Source organism: Chiloscyllium punctatum, chromosome 36 (genome assembly GCF_047496795.1).
Source record: "Chiloscyllium punctatum isolate Juve2018m chromosome 36, sChiPun1.3, whole genome shotgun sequence".
NCBI classification, from domain to species: Eukaryota; Metazoa; Chordata; class Chondrichthyes; order Orectolobiformes; family Hemiscylliidae; genus Chiloscyllium; species Chiloscyllium punctatum.
The window spans coordinates 55,559,919-55,577,156 of NC_092774.1; the positions used below are offsets into that span (position 1 = coordinate 55,559,919).

Below are 17,238 nucleotides of genomic sequence, written 5' to 3' on the forward strand. Positions count from 1 at the left end.
GCATTGCTCTTTCATGAGTGCTGCTCCTTCATCACTTCATCTGGTGCCATGTGACTTCTGACCTTATCCTCCCCAATTCAACACCAGCACCTCTGCATCAGAGGTGACGAATGAGATTGGATTTTATTCGGCCTGATTTAGTGAGATGTTCATTTGGAAACTCAAAACTGTCGGACTGACAAAGAGACACGAATCATAGAGTCCCACAGCAGGAGACGGCCCTTCGGTCCAACATTGTCCATACTGACCAAACTGTCCATCAACACTAAGCCCATTTCCCTGCACTTGGCCCATTTCCTTCCATAACTTTCCTATCCATGTATTTGTCCAAATGCCTTTTAACTGTTGTTAATGTACCACTTCAACCACTTCCGCTGGCATCTCATTCCATATGTCTACCACCATCTGCATAAATAAAGTTGCCCCTCACGTTCCCTTTTATTCTTTTTCCTCTAACCTGAAACTGATGCCCTCTAGCCCTCACATCCCCAACCCTGGGGTAAAAGTCTGAGTGCATTCACCCTCTCACGATCTCTTCACTTCTCTAAGGGCCTATCTCAGTCTCTAATGCTCTAAATAAAAATATCTTAGCTTGTCCAACCTCTCCCTTTTACACAGACCCTTGAGTCCTGGCAACATCCTTGTACATGTCTTCAGCACTCTTTCAAGTTTAATAACATTGTTGTTATAGACACTGCCCTGACGACATATTTTGTTGGAGAAAGAGGACCAAATATTATCCAAACTGGATAATCTGGCTGATGGGACAGGAAACCACTTCCTTTCTTGAGACAAGTCTCCTGGAGAGAACTGGCTGGCTGACTGATCTACTGACCCTCACAGTACCCCACTGCCCTCAGTTATCTGGAGAGAGTCCACACATTTGCCTAAGGTGGTGCTTGAAACCTTTATCATCTTTGGGATGGATCCCCATTCATTCCGTGCTATGGAGTCATGCAGCCTGGAAACAGACCCTTCAGACCAACCAGTCCATGATCCCCAACTAAACTAGTGCCACCCATCTGCTCCTGGCCTGTATCCAGTTTGTTAATAGTTTTGTTCATTTGTTCACCGTGAGAGTTGGATAAATAAATTGCTGATTGTTGATTTTAAAGTGTTGGGGATTTATTCTTATCACTAGAGCAGGTTACACCACTTTTCATGCTAATTTTACAGATTATTGGGCGACACGCTCCTCTGGGTGTTTCTGTTTGAGAAAGGTGGTGCTGTCAGCCTTCGCTTTATAAGAGTATTGACGTGATGTACTGCTGAATGCAATGGAGTCAACATGAATCCCAGCCTCTCACTGTGGTTGTGGGTGAATCGCCTTAATTTGGCTCTGAACTCAGAAACTGCACACAATTAACTGCTGAAACAATGATTTACACTTTATTGTATGTAACAACAAAAATAAAACTCAAGTAACCAAGTTCAACCTCACTCACAACTTGGCTATCTCCCAATTGATGGCTGAATTTAACTGAGTTTCCACCAACAGTTTATGTCTCTGGAAGTGTTCATGGATTCAATGCAGCATTCTTCTTCCAAGTACTGCTGCTACATCATTCTGAGGTTGAATTCTGGTGGAGATTCCTCACTTTCAAATCTGTGATGTGATGTTTCTTTCGATTCTAACACCACCTCCCCACACTTCTGGAGATCTCTGGTCTGTAGCTAACCTTCTTATCCTCGGTTTTGTGGTTTGTTTGACACAGCCTTTCCTGCAAAAAAACCTTTTACGTCAGGGCCTTCCTTCCACAGACAAACTTAATTGTCCTTTTGTCATGAGGTTATTAAACACTTAGCTCATCTGTCCAAGGAAACAGTTTGTTGTTTTGTGTCCTTCTTCCCAGGGATGGTTAACGAGCAGAAATTAGGCCATTCAGTCTGCCCCACTATTCAATCATTGCGGATACGTTCCTCAACCCAATTCTCCCCATAACCCTTGATACTTAAGAATGATTGAGTCTGCTCCACCATTCAATGAGCTGAATGGCCTAATTTCTGCCTCTGAGGTCTTCTGATGTCGCAGTGTCTCAGTGGCCCTTTTGTTTCTTGGTCCAGAAAGAGTTCCTGCTGACTCACGGAGTTTGGAAAGTTCTGCAGTTTAAAGGACCACACCACATTCCCCTCTGCCTCCTCCTGCGATAGTGGCAATTCCCAAGATCCCTTGGTATCCCTGAAAACAATCGAGGTGTCTGGAAATCTCTGCTGCTACTCTGGAACAGAAGGATTATTGGGAGAAAATTCAGAAATCTGATGTGCAAAGAGACTATGGAGTTCTACTCCAGGATTCTCTCAAGGTAAACTTGCAGGTTGAGTCAGTGGTTAGGAAGGCAAATCCAATGAAGGTATTTATTTTGATCAGACTTGAATATAAAAGCAGGGATGTACTTCTGAGGCTCTGTAAGTCTCCGGTCAGGCCACAATTGGAGTACTGTATGTAGATTTGGGCCCCATATCTCAGGAAGGATGCACTGGCCCTGGAACGTGTTCAGAGGTGGTTCAAAAGAATGGTTCAGGAATGAAAAATTTAACATAAGAACATTAGAGGACTCTAGGTTTATACTTCATGAGGTTCAGAAGGATGGGGGGTGGGGTGGGATCTAATTGAAACCTACAGAATAATGAACGGTGTGGATGTTGGGAAGATGTTTCCAGTGGTAGGACAGACTAGAACCTGAGGGCTCAGCTTTCCTGTCAAGGGAAGACCCTTTAGAACAGAGGGGAGAGAAACTTCTTCAGCCAGAGTATGGTGAATCTATGGAATACACTGCCACAGAAAGCTGCGGAGGCCAAGTTACTGAGTATATTTAAGACTGAGATAGCTCGGCTCTTGAGTATCAAGGATTACGGGGAGAATGGGGTTGAGAAACGTATCAGCCATGATTGAATGGCGAAGCAGACTCAATGGGCTGAATGGCCTAATTTCTGCTCCTATGGTCTTATGGTATGCTGATGTGTGGAGGGGTGAGGAGGGGAGGAAAGAGATGGAGAGAGAAAGACAGGTAAGGTGAAGCACGATAGAGATGCAGGAAATATAAGAATTGTATGAGAAATGGCAGAACACATAGGAGCACTAGCATACAGAGGGGTCTGGGCATATAGATCCGTGGAAGTGGTAATGCAGGTGGGCACGGTGGTCAAGAAGGTACACAGCACGCTTCCTTGAGTGTAAGAGTTACATTACAGGTGTTTATTCTGGCCACATTCGGAATATAGTGTGCAGTTCTGGTCACTGTGCTACTGGACGGATGTGGGTGCTCTGGCTGAGGATACAGACAAGGTTCACCAGGACATTGCCCAGTCTGGAGGGCTCTCGTTATGAGCAGAGGAGGCATAAACCTGGATTGTTTTCTTTGGAAAAACAGAGGCTGAAAAGAGACCTCGACAAAATGATGAGAGACACAGATTGGCTGGACAGGGGTGGCAGGGTAGCTCAGGGGTTCGCACTGACACCTCACAGTGCCAGGGACCTGCGTTAGATTTTAGTGTCAGGCAACTAGCTGTGTGGAGTTGGCACATTATCCCTGCACCCCACCTCCCGTGTCTGCGTAGACTTCCTCTGGCTGCTCCGGCTTCCTCCTACAATCCAAACATGTATCAGTTAGGGTGGATTAGCGATGCTAAATTACCCATAGTGTCCAGGGAGAGGCAGGTTAAGTTGGATTGTCTGTGTGTAAATTGCCCCAGTGTTCAGGGATGTGTAAGTTCGGTGCATTAGTCAGGAGTAAATGTAGATAATAGGGGTAAGGAACGGGTCTCCCTGTGTTAATCTTTAGAGGGCCGGTGTTGACTTGTTGGGCTGAATGGTCTGTTTCCACGCTGGAGGGATTCTGTGATAGTCAGAGGCGTTTTTTTTTCCCCTCCAAAGTGGAAAGGTCAACTAAAAGAGGGCCCAGGTTCAAGGTGAGCGGGGGACTGTTTGGGGGAGAGGTGGTGGGGGTGGGGAAATCACACAGAAGGGCGGTGGGGGTTCCTGGAACGCACTGCCAGTGCAGGTAGTGGAAGCAGGCACCTTAACAATGTTTAAGGTGTATCTTGATAGACACATGAACGGGAGGTGAACAGAGGAACAGAAACCACACATGGGCAATAAATAGCAGGTCTAAGTAAGGATTAAGAATTAGCACAGGCTTGAGGGTGTGTGTGTGCCTAAACCAAGTGAGACGGGCCTGAGACTGTGCTGTATTGTATTGATACAGCTTTCCCCCACTTTTTGAAAGTAGAGTGTTCCTTTCATAAGCCGAAATGGCCTAAATCGAAGAAGCAATTACCATGAGTTAATTTGTATTATGCCTTTCTTTGTAAAAACGACAATCCTCTTCAGATTTCTTTCGGTTTGTGGGAGCAGGTATTAATGTAGGTCTTTTGTAAAAGTGAAGTAGTGGAAAGCGAACTTTGGAAAAGTGGGGGATACCTTTATGCTGATGGAGGGGAGATGGGGGAGCAATGAAGAGGGGTGGATGGAGGCTCCGGTGGAGAATAAACACAGAGACCAATTGAGCAGCTTGGCCTGGTTCTGTGCTGGAGACTCAATGGGACAGAGACAAATGTATCTATTTCAGGTATACCTGCAGAATGCTCCATCCAGGATAAAAAATGTCCTTCATCTGCTTCAGCATACAGGGCAGATGAGCAGTTTCTCCCCGGTGTGGACCAAGAGGTGATGCCACTGAGTGAAGCCTTTCCCGTGCTGAATGCAGGTGAATGGCCGCTGCCCGGTGTATAAATGCTGATGAATATCGGGCAGGCGAGGAAGGGAAACCGTTCCTACACTCCCTGCATTTTCATGATTTCTCCATGGTGCAGGTGTCCTTGTATTTCTCCAGGTTCAACAATCAGTTGAAACTCGCTCACTCTTACACCATGTGTGTGGTGTTACTGGTGAACCCGCTGATAATTGGAGGACTCTCATTCAGTCTGTAAAGCATATTCCAGTCACTACTCTGGTGTGTGGGTATGTGAGACTCTGAGTTTCCAGTCACACTGACGTTTAAAACCGAACAAAGCAGGCAGACCTTCTCCCCTTTGTTTTCAAGGCCATCAATATCCAAGTCCTGGTGAATCAATCAACTGTCAGACTTCGATGTGATGTTTGGTCTGAGATTTCTGCCTCCAAATTCTTCTCTTGTAATATTCCTGTGGAAAGAGATTGCAAAGGTCATCGCTATCAGTCCACAATAGAAAATCAAAACACACAATTCTAGTTTCTGTGGAACATTCTTTCCTCTCTTAATACCCAAGATCTTTGTGCTGATCTATATGTAAATGAATACAGCAGGGTAATGTGGTGGATTGCATACTCCATGAAGAGTTCACTCAAGTTGCTGAATTGACATCTATCGTGCGGTATTGACGTTCTTACTGAAGATATACAATATTCTGCAGTACAATATTATGAGCTCAGAAACAACTGCAAATCAGGCTTTTAGAGCCATAAACATTCCATCAAATACGTAACATATACCCCAGACTTATCTGTCTTATATTAACGCACGATTGTCTTACATTTCCAGAAGACTCAGATTTAAGTTTTAAGTGTGACTTTTTGTAAAAGAAGCCGTCTTTTGGACTCCTTCCATGCCACACTGACTCTATTACTGGAAATACATCCATACTACACCAGGATTCATGGATCAATGACGTGAGGCTTATCTTTACCCTCTTATAATTTTCTGTTGCATAAATGTTTCGACGAATGCCAACGCTTTTCACCAGTCATAGAGTCAGAGACATAAAGCACAGAAACAGATCCTTCAATCTAACTTGTCCATGCCGACCAGATATCCAAAATTAGTCTAGTTCCATTTGCCATCACTTGGTCCATATCCCTCTAAACCCTTCCTTTTCATATACCCATCCAGATGCCTCCAACACTTCCTCTGGCAGCTCATTCCATACACTCATCACCCTCTGCAAAAAAAGGTTGACTGCAAGGTCCTTTTTAAATTTTTCCCCTCTCGCCCTAAACCTATGCCCTCTAGTTCTGCACTCCCCCTATCCCAGGGAAAAGACCTTGTCTATTCACCCCATCCACACCCAAGTTTTTATAAAACTCTTTAAAAAACACACACTCAACCTGCGATGCTGTAGGGAAAACAGCCCCATCTTATTCAGCCTCTCCTTGTGGTTCAAACCCTCCTACCTTGGCAACAGCCTTGTGAATCTTTTCTGATTCCTTTCAAGTTTCACAACATCCTTCCGATAGGAGGGAGACCAGAATTGCACACAATTTTCCAGAAGAAGCCGACTGAAGCTGACTTTTGCAGTGTCTGCTCCCTGCTTGGATTCATACTCTCTGCCTCCTGTTGCTGCAAGTGAACAGAGCTTCCCCCCTTCTCTCTCCCTCCCAGGATAAGGAATGGAAAGGGGGAGACATTGCTTCACTCCCAGATTTTGCCCAGAAGAGCCCCGCTATTGTCTGAATGCACAAGTTGGACCATGAGCTTCTGAAGCTACTGCTGCTCCTCTCTCTCTCTGAATGAAGATTGAGCTTCACCCCAGACTGCAATTCCCTTTCTCTGTTCAAACATCTGTGAGCACAGCACATCTTTGTTGAAGTAAGGCATCTTTCCTGAATGTTACAATTAAAGGGGTGTCTTCCCCCTGATATTCAAAGGGATGGTCAGTCAGAGAAGGACCATATCTTGTGTTGTGTGACATGTGTGACAGTTGCAACAGGATATCCCAACTCCTATGCTCAATTCAAAGTTTGTGAGAAGATTTGTAGCTCGGGTGCTCATTGTTGTGGTTCTGTTCGCTGAGCTGGGAATTTGTGTTACAGACGTTTCATCCCCTGTCTAGGTGATATCCTCAGTGCTTGGGAGCCTCCTGTGAAGTTCTTCTGTATTGTTTCCTCCAGCATTTATCGTGGTTTGTCTCTGCCGCTTCCGGTTGTCAGTTCCAACTGTCCGCTGCAGTGGCCATATTGGGTCCAGGTCAGTGTGTTTGTTGATAGAATCTGTGGATGAGTGCCATGCCAGAGAACAGCCAGGGAATTCCTAGAGGTATGGCCTCTAGGCATTTTTCCAGCACCACATTTTTCAACTCTGGATCTGGGACAAGGTGTGTGGTGTGGGGGTGGGTGGAGGGGGGGGGAAATAAGGAAACTGGTGAAATCTACATTGATCCTATGCAGTTAGTGCGTCCCAAGGCAGAAGACGAGGTGTTCTTCCTACGAGTGTCAGGTAGCTAGAGCTTGGAGGGGGAGGCAGCAGAGCACTTGCATGTCCTTGACGGATTGGGAGGGGGAGTTAAAGCGTTCAGCCACAAGGCGGTGGGGTCGTTTAGTTTTGGCGTCCCACAGCTGTTCCCTGAAATGTTCTGCAAATTGGCGTCCAGTCTCCCCAATGTGGCAGAGACCACATCGAGAGCAATGGACGTATAAATAAATCTTATAAACAAATTGTACAAATCTTAGAATGCCAGAGTTATTTTCTTTAATTAAGTTAAAGAAAATTTTAATTAAATTGGGTGACTACATGAAACGGTTTGTTAGTCAGACTCAAGTCATCATCCTCAAATGAGACAATGCCATTAATATCAGTGTGGGATATTGGTAAATTAATGTTACTTCTGCAATTCTGCAATTCCATTTTACAACGTAAAATGAACTCACACCAGTGTGTAATTGTTTTCGCCACGAGCTGAGTCAACAAGAATGGAAACGATGTGGAGGAAATATGTAATTGTTTTTGTATTAGCTAAAATTGTATGTCAGAATGAGATGTGCCAGTAAAACAAAGGCAGACATTACGGACAAATAGATAAGATGTTGTGAGGGGATGAAGTTAAGCTAGATACGCCTGTACAAACAGTAGGTATAAACATCTGCTTCCCACTTTTACAAAAACACAGGAACAAACCCCAATTAAAAGGGTCAAGGGATCAGAACAGCCTCGGGAAAGGCACAGATGAAGGGGGTAGATAATGATGAAGAAAGAATATGCTCAACAATGACCTACAGCAGGATGAGGTCAAACAGCTTTGTGAGGCCAGGAATAAGCATTTTGTCACAGACAAGGCCGGATAAGGCAAGAGATAAACAGGGGTAATGGGGGCCAGTCTTAGGGAAGTGGACGATGTAAGCAGGGGAGGAGCGATGTAAAACAAAAGACATCAAATCATATAAATATTATGTATGAATTGAACTTGGTGTGTGTATGTCCTCTGCCTTATAGGCACTGGACATCTCACCCACTTGCAAGTGTAAACTAAAGGACACTGCTGATTCAGATTTTGTTTCGGACTGCAATTATTGAAGTGTGTGAGCTTTGTTTCTCACAATTGGGGGCTATCCGGGATTTTTTTTTCCATCACCGGGGGGAGTGGCTGGCCTTGGACACTGGGAAGACGTGTCCCGTTCCCCATTGAGGAGCGGTCTCGTGTCCTGGCTTGGTCTGCTCCCTTGGGCGACTGGTACGAATCCCACAAGAGAGACATCTGAATCAGACAGGGATAGACGTTCGATAGAAAATACGGCGACAAGGGGCCAGGCAACTCTGTGCACAGACCAAGGTAAGAAACCTGACTTTTAAGTATTGCCTTGGTGGCCGGGATTGAGTTTTAGTAGTTAATAAGGGACTAACGAAGGAACTCAATATGGGTTGTGCCGTGGGTAAGGAAAAAGCCTCCGGGAAAACAAAAGAAGGAAAAAGCAATGGAAATGGAGGTGGGGTCCCTTACAACATACCTCCAGAAAGTCCTTTGGGGAGGATGTTGTGGAATTGGCAAAATAATACTTGTACAAGGGAAAAAGATGACTAAATATTGTTGCTTCGTATGGACTAAGGAATCCATTCTTCGTCCCGCCTCTTCTGGCCAAAATACAGGTCGGACAAAGACTGGGTTTGTAAATATCTGAATTTATTTGTCAATGAGTGAGAGAGAGAGAGAGAGAGAGAGAATGAAAAGAGCTGTACAGCTGGTAGAAAGTTTAACCCTTTGTGATTTGGTTTGAATGCACCAATTTGTTTGTTGGTGATTGAATGTTTGCGTTTTATTCCCTGGAGTTTGAGTTCCGGGACTGTTTTGAATCTGATTTTTATTATGGAAACTTAACATGATTTCTTTTAAGGTTAAGGATTCTATCGAGATTATGAAAAAAAGAATGTTCTTCTTACAGGTCATGACTGCCTTACTGTCAGTTTCTAACTAATCTCTTTTATCTTTACATAAAAGCGATTTATGGAGGACAGTTGAAGTTTCAGTTCAACATTAGATTGTAGTAAAAACAAAATTCTATGGTTAATATCTGTGACCTTGGATTCGGCCATTGTTCATGCATTAGAAGTTTTGTTTTTAACTTGAATAGACAAATTCTTTTAAGGCAGCTCTGATTATTTCACGACCGATAGTATTGTACTTGAGCAATGATTGGTCTGCACTACTTGAGAAAACTAATTTTGGATTTAAATTAAGGGACTAAAACTGGGTGATTACAGTGGATTTCAAATTTGAGAACTGTATGCATTTTACATTTTGAATATTAAATACTGAATTCAGTATTTAATATTCAAAATGTAAAATATATTTACAAGTTGGAACAGGCTTTAAAGTTAGTCAAGCATGAATTGATGAATTGGTGTTTGAAGTTATGGGGAGCTATAAATATTGCAATATTTCTTTAAAAAAGAAAAAGGGGAAGAACGTAATGACTTATCCCCTTCGGGAGGTACCAATAGGGGACAAAGAGATTGGGTTTGTAAGTGTCCCCCTCAGCAGTGGGGAGGTCAGAACATTTAAAAAAGAAATGAAGGTCCTGGTTGAGGATCCGGTAGGGTTGTCTGAACAAATTGATCAATTTTTGGGGCCCAGTCTGTATACCTGGGCTGAGTTAATGTCTGTTTTGAATATACTATTTACTGGGGAAGAAAGGGGACTTATATGGGGAGCAGCCATTAAAATATGGGACAGGGAACACCCCATTGGAGATGGGGATGCTGGACAGGGAGAGGTGAAGTTTCCCCTCAGAGACCCCCAGTGGGAAAATCAAAATCCGGAGCATAGAGAAGAAATGAGGGAATTGAAAGACCTGATTCTAAAAGGAATAAGAGAGGCAGTTCCGAAGTCACAGAATTTGACTAAAGCCTTTGAAGTTAGACAGGAGAAAGGTGAGACTCCCTCAGCTTTCTTGCAAAGATTAAGAGACTCAATGCAGAAATATTCTGGAATGAACCCTGAGGACCCAGTGGCACAGGGTCTTTTGAAAGTACATTTTGTGACAAAGGAATGGCCAGACATACAGAGAAAGATACAGCAGATAGAAGGGTGGAGTGAAAAGCCATTAGATGAATTGTTAAGAGAGGCACAGAAAGTGTTTGTAAAGAGAGAGGATGAGAGACAGAAACAGAAGGTGAAAATGATGGTAGCTACGGTTGATGAGGTAGTTAAGAAAAGAGTGGACCCAATAGTGAGCAACCGGAGCGGTGGGTGGCAGCATGTCGGACAGAGAGGACAAGGGGGAGCGTTTGATAGAGGGTTCGAGCGACAGGGGCAGAGCTGGAGGTCTCCACAGGCAGGATGCTATTATTGCGGAAAGATAGGGCACTTTAAGCGGAATTGTCCTGCTCTGAAAAGGGAAGAGAGGGCAATTCCGCTTATGAATTTTGATGAAGTATACGGGAGTCAGGGGTTCCTGCCCTCGGGGGCCCACCAGGAACCCTTGATAAACCTGAAGGTGGGACCCTGTAGGGAAGAGGTAGTCTTCCTAGTAGATACGGGGCAGCACAGTCATCGCTGAATTTTAAACCAAAGGAAGTAGGAATGTCAACACGGTCAATTACTGTTTCGGGGGTAAAAGGGGAAGGATTTACTGTTCCAGTATTTGAACCTATGATGATAGAAGGTCCTAAGGATAGGGTCACAGGGGAACTGTTGTATATCTCTGATATAGGAAGTAACATATTAGGGAGAGACTTAATTATCCTCTTAGGACTGGGGATTGGAATTCAGGAAAAAGAATTAGTTGTACAAAGGCAATGTTGACAGAGGATGTGGAGAGAGAGATAGACCCTATTGCATGGGCTAGGGAAGGGAATTGTGGAAAACTACAGATCCCTCCCCTTGAAGTAAATTTTAAAAAAAGGAAAAGGGGACATTGTCTGTGAGCGACAATATCCCATTTCCATAGAAGGTAAACGAGGACTGCAGCCAGTAATTGAAGGATTGATTAGAGATGGACTGTTGGAGCCATGTATGTCTCCTTATAATACCCCAATTCTACCAGTGCGGAAATCCGATGGAACTTATCAATTGGTGCAGGATTTGAGAACATTAAATTGAATAGTACAGATCAGGCACCCAGTGGTGCCAAACCCCTATACCTTATTAAGTGAGATCCCTCATGACCACAAATGGTTTAGTGTGATAGATTTAAAGGATGCCTTTTGGGCTTGTCCCTTGGCAGAGGAAGGTAGGAATTTGTTTGCATTTGAGTGGGAAGACCCTAAGACAGGACAGAAACAGCAATACCGGTGTACTGTGCTTCCCCAGGGGTTTACGGAATCCCCGAATTTATTTGGACAGATGTTAGAAACAATTTTGGAGAAATTTAGCAGCCCCAAGGGGACTACCCTGTTGCAGTATGTAGACGACCTCTTAGTTATGTAGATGACCTCTTAGTAACAGGAAAACAAAGAGAAAGAGTAGTAGAAGCCACTAACAAATTATCGAATTTCCTGGGTCAGCAGGGATTGCGAGGATCTAAAAACAAACTACAATACGTGGAGCAAGAAGTTAAATACTTGGGACATTTAGTTAGTGAGGGAAAGCGAAAGATAAGCCCGGAACGGATAGAGGGAATAGTGGGGATGCCACTGCCCAGCACTAAACGGGAGTTACGCAAATTTTTGGGTCTAACGGGTTATTGCAGATTGTGGATTGATTCCTATGCACAGAAGACTAAGAAATTATATCTCAAACTATTAGAGGGGAACCAAAATGTCTAAGTTGGGATGATGAGGAAAAAGACCTAGTTGAGAAACTCAAAAGAGATCTGATCCATGCCCCCGTGTTAGCCTTACCTTCTCTAGATAAACCTTTCCACCTCTTTGCTACCGTGGATAAGGGAGCGGCTTTGGGAGTATTGACCCAGAGGTGGGGAGGAATGAGACAACCAGTAGCATATCTTTCGAAGCTACTGGATCCAGTATCCCGGGGGTGGCCTGAGTGTGGGCAGGCCGTGGCTGCCACTGCACTGTTGGTGGAGGAAAGCAGAAAGCTTACATTTGGGGGAGCCCTAATAGTAAGCACTCCACGCCAAGTGAGAACGATCCTAAACCAAAAAGCTGGGCGATGGTTGACAGACTTGCGTATTCTGAAATATGAGGCAATATTAATAGAAAAGGATGATCTAGTGTTGGTCACGGACAATTGTTTAAATCCAGCTGCCTTTCTTTGGAAAGGGGAAGGAGACTCTCCTCAGAATCCAGGGCACGACTGCCTTGACATTATAGAATACCAAACTAAGGTCCGCATGGACCTGAGAGATGTTCCACTTCATGCAGGGGCTAGACTTTTTATAGACGGATCATCCCGGGTGACTGAAGGGAAAAGACATAATGGGTATGCAGTCGTAGACGGGACAAACAGTAGTGTGGTGGAGGCAGGACGGTTGCCAAATGGGTGGTCAGCTCAGACTTGTGAACTGTATGCATTGGAAAGAGCCCTTAGGGCATTAGAAAATAAAGAGGGAACAGTATACACTGACTCTAAATATGCATTTGGTGATGTGCACACTTTCGGTCAGATATGGCAGGAACAACGGCTGATCAATAGCCGAGGGAAAGAATTAGTACATGAAGAATTGATTTAACGGGTCTTGGAGTCCCTATTACTTCCCTGAGAAATAGCGGTAGTGCATGTAAATGGTCATCAGAAAGGAAATGAACTAGAAGTTAGGGGAAATAGATTAGCCGATGAAGTGGCTAAGGAAGCAGCCCTGAACCTACAAGAAGTGGTGATTCATTCCCTAATACCTATTGTCCCAAGTCCTAGGGAAGCTCCTATATTTACTGAAAGCGAAGAAAATTAATTGAGAGCTTTAGGGGCTGTAAAAACAGCAGACGGGCATTGGAGGTTACCTGATGGAAGGGAAATGTTAAACAAAATGGTGATGCGAGAGATTATGACCGTCCTACACCAAGGCAGCCATTGGGGAGTACAAGCAATGTGTGATTTAGTTCTTAGGGAATATGGATGTAAAGGAATATATACAATTGCGAAACAAATATGTGAGGGATGTATAATATGCAGAAAGGTAAATAAGAAAGTCTTGAGAAAACAGACCCCGGGAGGAAGAGACCCAGGATTGAGACCCGTCCAGAGTATACAAGTAGATTATACTGAACTCCCCAGGGTAGGAAGACTAAAATATATGTTGGTCATAGGAGATCATTTATCCGGTTGGGTTGAGGCATACCCCCTAGCTACCGCCACTGCGAGTGGGGTGTCTAAAACAATATTAGAGTACATAATTCCCCGATACGGGCTACTGAACCATATAGATTCCAACCAAGGAACTCATTTTAGCTCTAAAGTGTTACAGGGGGTAATGAAAGGGTTGGGAATTTCCTTGGAGTTCCATACTCCATGGCACCCGCCATCATCGGGAGGGTTGAGAGAATAACAGCTCAAATGACAGCTCTCTAAATTGATAATAGAAACCAGACCTCCTTGGACCAAATGTTTACCTAAAGCTCTCTTGCGAGTACAAACAGCCCTAAGGAAAGATTTGGGCCTGTCCCCTTATGAAATCTTATTTGGATTACCTTACTTGGGAACGAATGGAGAATTGCCAATTCCCGAAACTAAAGATTTGTTTTTAAAGAAGTATATACTGGGCTTGTCCTCCTCTTTGTCTTTCCTCAGGAAACAGGGTTTATTGGCACAGACTCCACCCCTTGAATTCACCGTTCATCCCATCCAGCCGGGCGACTGAATCTTAGTAAAATCATGGACAGAGACTAAATCGCAGCCGGACTGGGAAGGGCCGTACCAGGCTCTTTTGACTACCGAAACGGCGATAAGGATGGTGGGGAAAGGCTGGACTCATTACACTCGGATCAAAGGGCCAGTGGAATCTCCAGTTGAGGAAGAAGTCTGGACAGCCGAATCAACGCAAGATCCGCTGAAACTCAGGCTAAAGAGACTTTGAGTAACTGATTATACAGTGGCGACGCGAGCGCGGGATTATTTCTGTAGGATTGTATATTAAGTCTTTTTGTGCTTCAGCATGATGTTTAGAATACTGGGAATGCTTAGAGTTATGATGCTAGCCCTCTTAGTATTGGGATTTTGTCAAATATCATTTTCATATGTATTATTAACGGTTCCTGAGTCTGATAATCCACAAGTAATAGATGCTGATGCATGCAGCTTTGTAAATTATGGAGATGTAGATAATCAGAAGCAGTACCGCAGCTCTGAGATACATCTCAAGTCCTATGGGGATGGCCTCGGGGATGGTACTTGGTATAATGGTCTCGTCATAGTACATCGGGCCCCCTTCCGACCAGCTCGCGATTGTCCCAATAAAAAGTGTAACCCAATATACCTAACAATAAAGAAAACCACATGGCACAAAGCAATTCTGGGGGGGCGGGGATGCATCTATGAGATACAATTAAATGAAACATCGTGTGTGAGTAGACGAGGTACAAGTCGGTCGAGAGATTTGGGGGAGCTGAAATTATGTACAGAGATTAAGAATGTAACCAAAATGGAGAAGGGAGGGAACTCCTCAGCACTAAAGGTTCCCCGAGCGGATCTTTTTTTTTAGATTACTTACAGTGTGGAAACAGGCCCTTCGGCCCAACAAGTCCACACCGACCCGCAGCCCACCCAGACCCATTCCGCTACATTTACCCCTTTACCTAACACTACGGGCAATTTAGCATGTCCAATTCACCTGACCTGCACATCTTTGGACTGTGGGAGGAAACCGGAGCACCCAGAGGAAACCCACGCAGACACGGGGAGAACATGCAAACTCCACACAGTCAGTCGCCTGAGCCGGGAATTGAACCCGGGCCTCTGGTGCTGTGAGGTAGCAGTGCTAACCACCGTGCCACCGTGCCGCCCTCAATCTGTGGTGGGACTGTGGAGGCAAAATATTGAGACCCACGCTACCTCCAGATTGGAGAGGGATATGTGCAATTGTACGATTGGCAATTCCATTTACCCTGCCATTTGAGAAGGAAAAGATGGGAGGGAAAAAGGGAAGGGGTAAGAGATAACTGTTAGACACTTCTTTCGATGACAGGATTTATCTCGATTCGCTAGGAGTCCCTAGGGGAGAGCCTGATGAATTCAAGGCTCGTAACCAGATTGCAGCAGGCTTTGAGTCAGCTCTCTTCTGGTGGGTAACAATTAATAAAAATGTAGATTGGATAAATTACATTTTCTATCATCAACAGCGATTTATAAATTAGACAAGAGATGCGGTTGAAGGAATATCAGAACACCTTGATGCGACAAGTAGGATGGCTCGGGAAAACAGAATGATTTTCTGACATGATTTTAGCAGAAAAAGGTGTGTGTGTGTGTGATGTTAGGAGGAAGCTGTTGTACCTTTATTCCTAATAACACTGCACCTGATGGTTCAATTACTCGGGCCTTAAGGGGATTGACTACCTTAGCAGAGGAACTGGCTGAGAATCCAGGAGTAGACACATCTCTCATGGAATGGCTTGAATCATGGTTTGGAAAATGGAAGGGGGTGGTGGTTTCTCTCCTTACTTCCCTGATAGTAGTAGTCGGGGTATTGGTGACCATTGGCTGTTGTATCATACCCTGTATACGAGGGCTCACTCAACGACTGATTGAAACAGTCTTGATGAAACAGATGCCCCCAAAAGGGAATCAGGCAGAGGAACTTTATTGACTAAATAATGAGGGGATGAGTGAGACCAAGATGAATGAAATCTCCGGAATGATGCTTGCGAATTTCGGGGGCAATGCTTAAAAGAAAAATTGCAGAAGATAACAAATAGTAATTAAAGAAGAAAGGGAAATTGTGGGATGTGGGAAAAATAGTGTTACTTCTGCAATTCCATTTACTTATACAAAGTAAATGAACTCACACCAGTGTGTAATTGTTTCAGCCAATAGCTGAGTCAACAAGAATGGAAACTATGTGGAGGAAATACATAATTGTTTTTGTATTAGCTAAAATTGTATGCCAGGATGAAACGTGACTGCAAAACAATGGTAGATATTACAGGCGAATAGATAAGATGCTGTGAGGGGATGAAGTTAAGCTAGATACACCTGTACAAACAGTAGGTATAAACATCTGTTTCCCAATTTTACAGAAACACAGGAACAAACCCCAATTAAAAGGGTCATAAGGATTAGGGGAAGGTACAGATGGAGGGAGTAGATAATGGTGAAGAAAGAATATGCCTAACAATGACCTACAGTGGGATGAGGTCAAATGGCCTTGTGAGGCCAGAAATAAGCATTTTGTCACAGACAAGGCCGGATAAGGCAAGAGATAAACAGGAGTAATGGGGGCCGGTCTTAGGGAAGTGGAAGATGTAAACTGCGGAGGAGCAATGTAAAACAAAAGAAACCAAATTATATAAATGTTGTGTATGAACTGAATTTGGGGTGTGTATGGCCCCTGCCTATAGACACTGGACATCACACCCTCTAGCAAGTGTAAAATAAAGGACACTACTGATTCAGATTTTGTCTCGGACTGCAATTATTGAAGTGTGTGAGCTTTGTTTCTCACAGTGGGAAATTTGCTGGTGCTATTCGGGTGGGTTTAAACTTGCTCAGCAGGGGGATGGGAACCGGGGGTGTAGCTGCAGTGCACAGGAGGATGAGAGTAGGGAGGACAGGGACAGGATTTCAGGGTCACAGGAATGTGCTGGCAGACAGCGAAGTGGTCTGAAGTGTGTCTACTTTAACGCCAGAGTATGCGCAATAAGGTAGCTGAGCTTGCAGCACGGATAGGTACCTGGGACTTGGATGTTGTGGCCATTTCGGAGACATGGATAGAACAGGGTGAGGAATGGATGTTGCAGGTTCCAGGGTTTTGATCTTTCAGTAAGAACAGCCAAGGCTGAGAGGGAGAGGTGTGGCCTTGTTAGTCAAGGATAATATAACGGTGGCTGACAGAACTTTTGATGAGGACTCGTCTACTGAGATAATGTGGGCTGAGGTTAGAAACAAGAGAGGAGAGGTCACACTGCTCGGAGTTTTTTTTATAGGCCTTCGCAGAGTTCC

At 44.3% G+C, this 17,238-nt stretch overlaps 1 protein-coding gene across 1 annotated transcript in view; it reads left to right on the forward strand.

Annotated features, from left to right (window-relative positions):
• LOC140460100 (uncharacterized) overlaps positions 1-17,238 on the forward strand; it is a 157,730-nt gene that overhangs the window by 108,072 nt on the left and 32,420 nt on the right. The window lies entirely within an intron of this gene.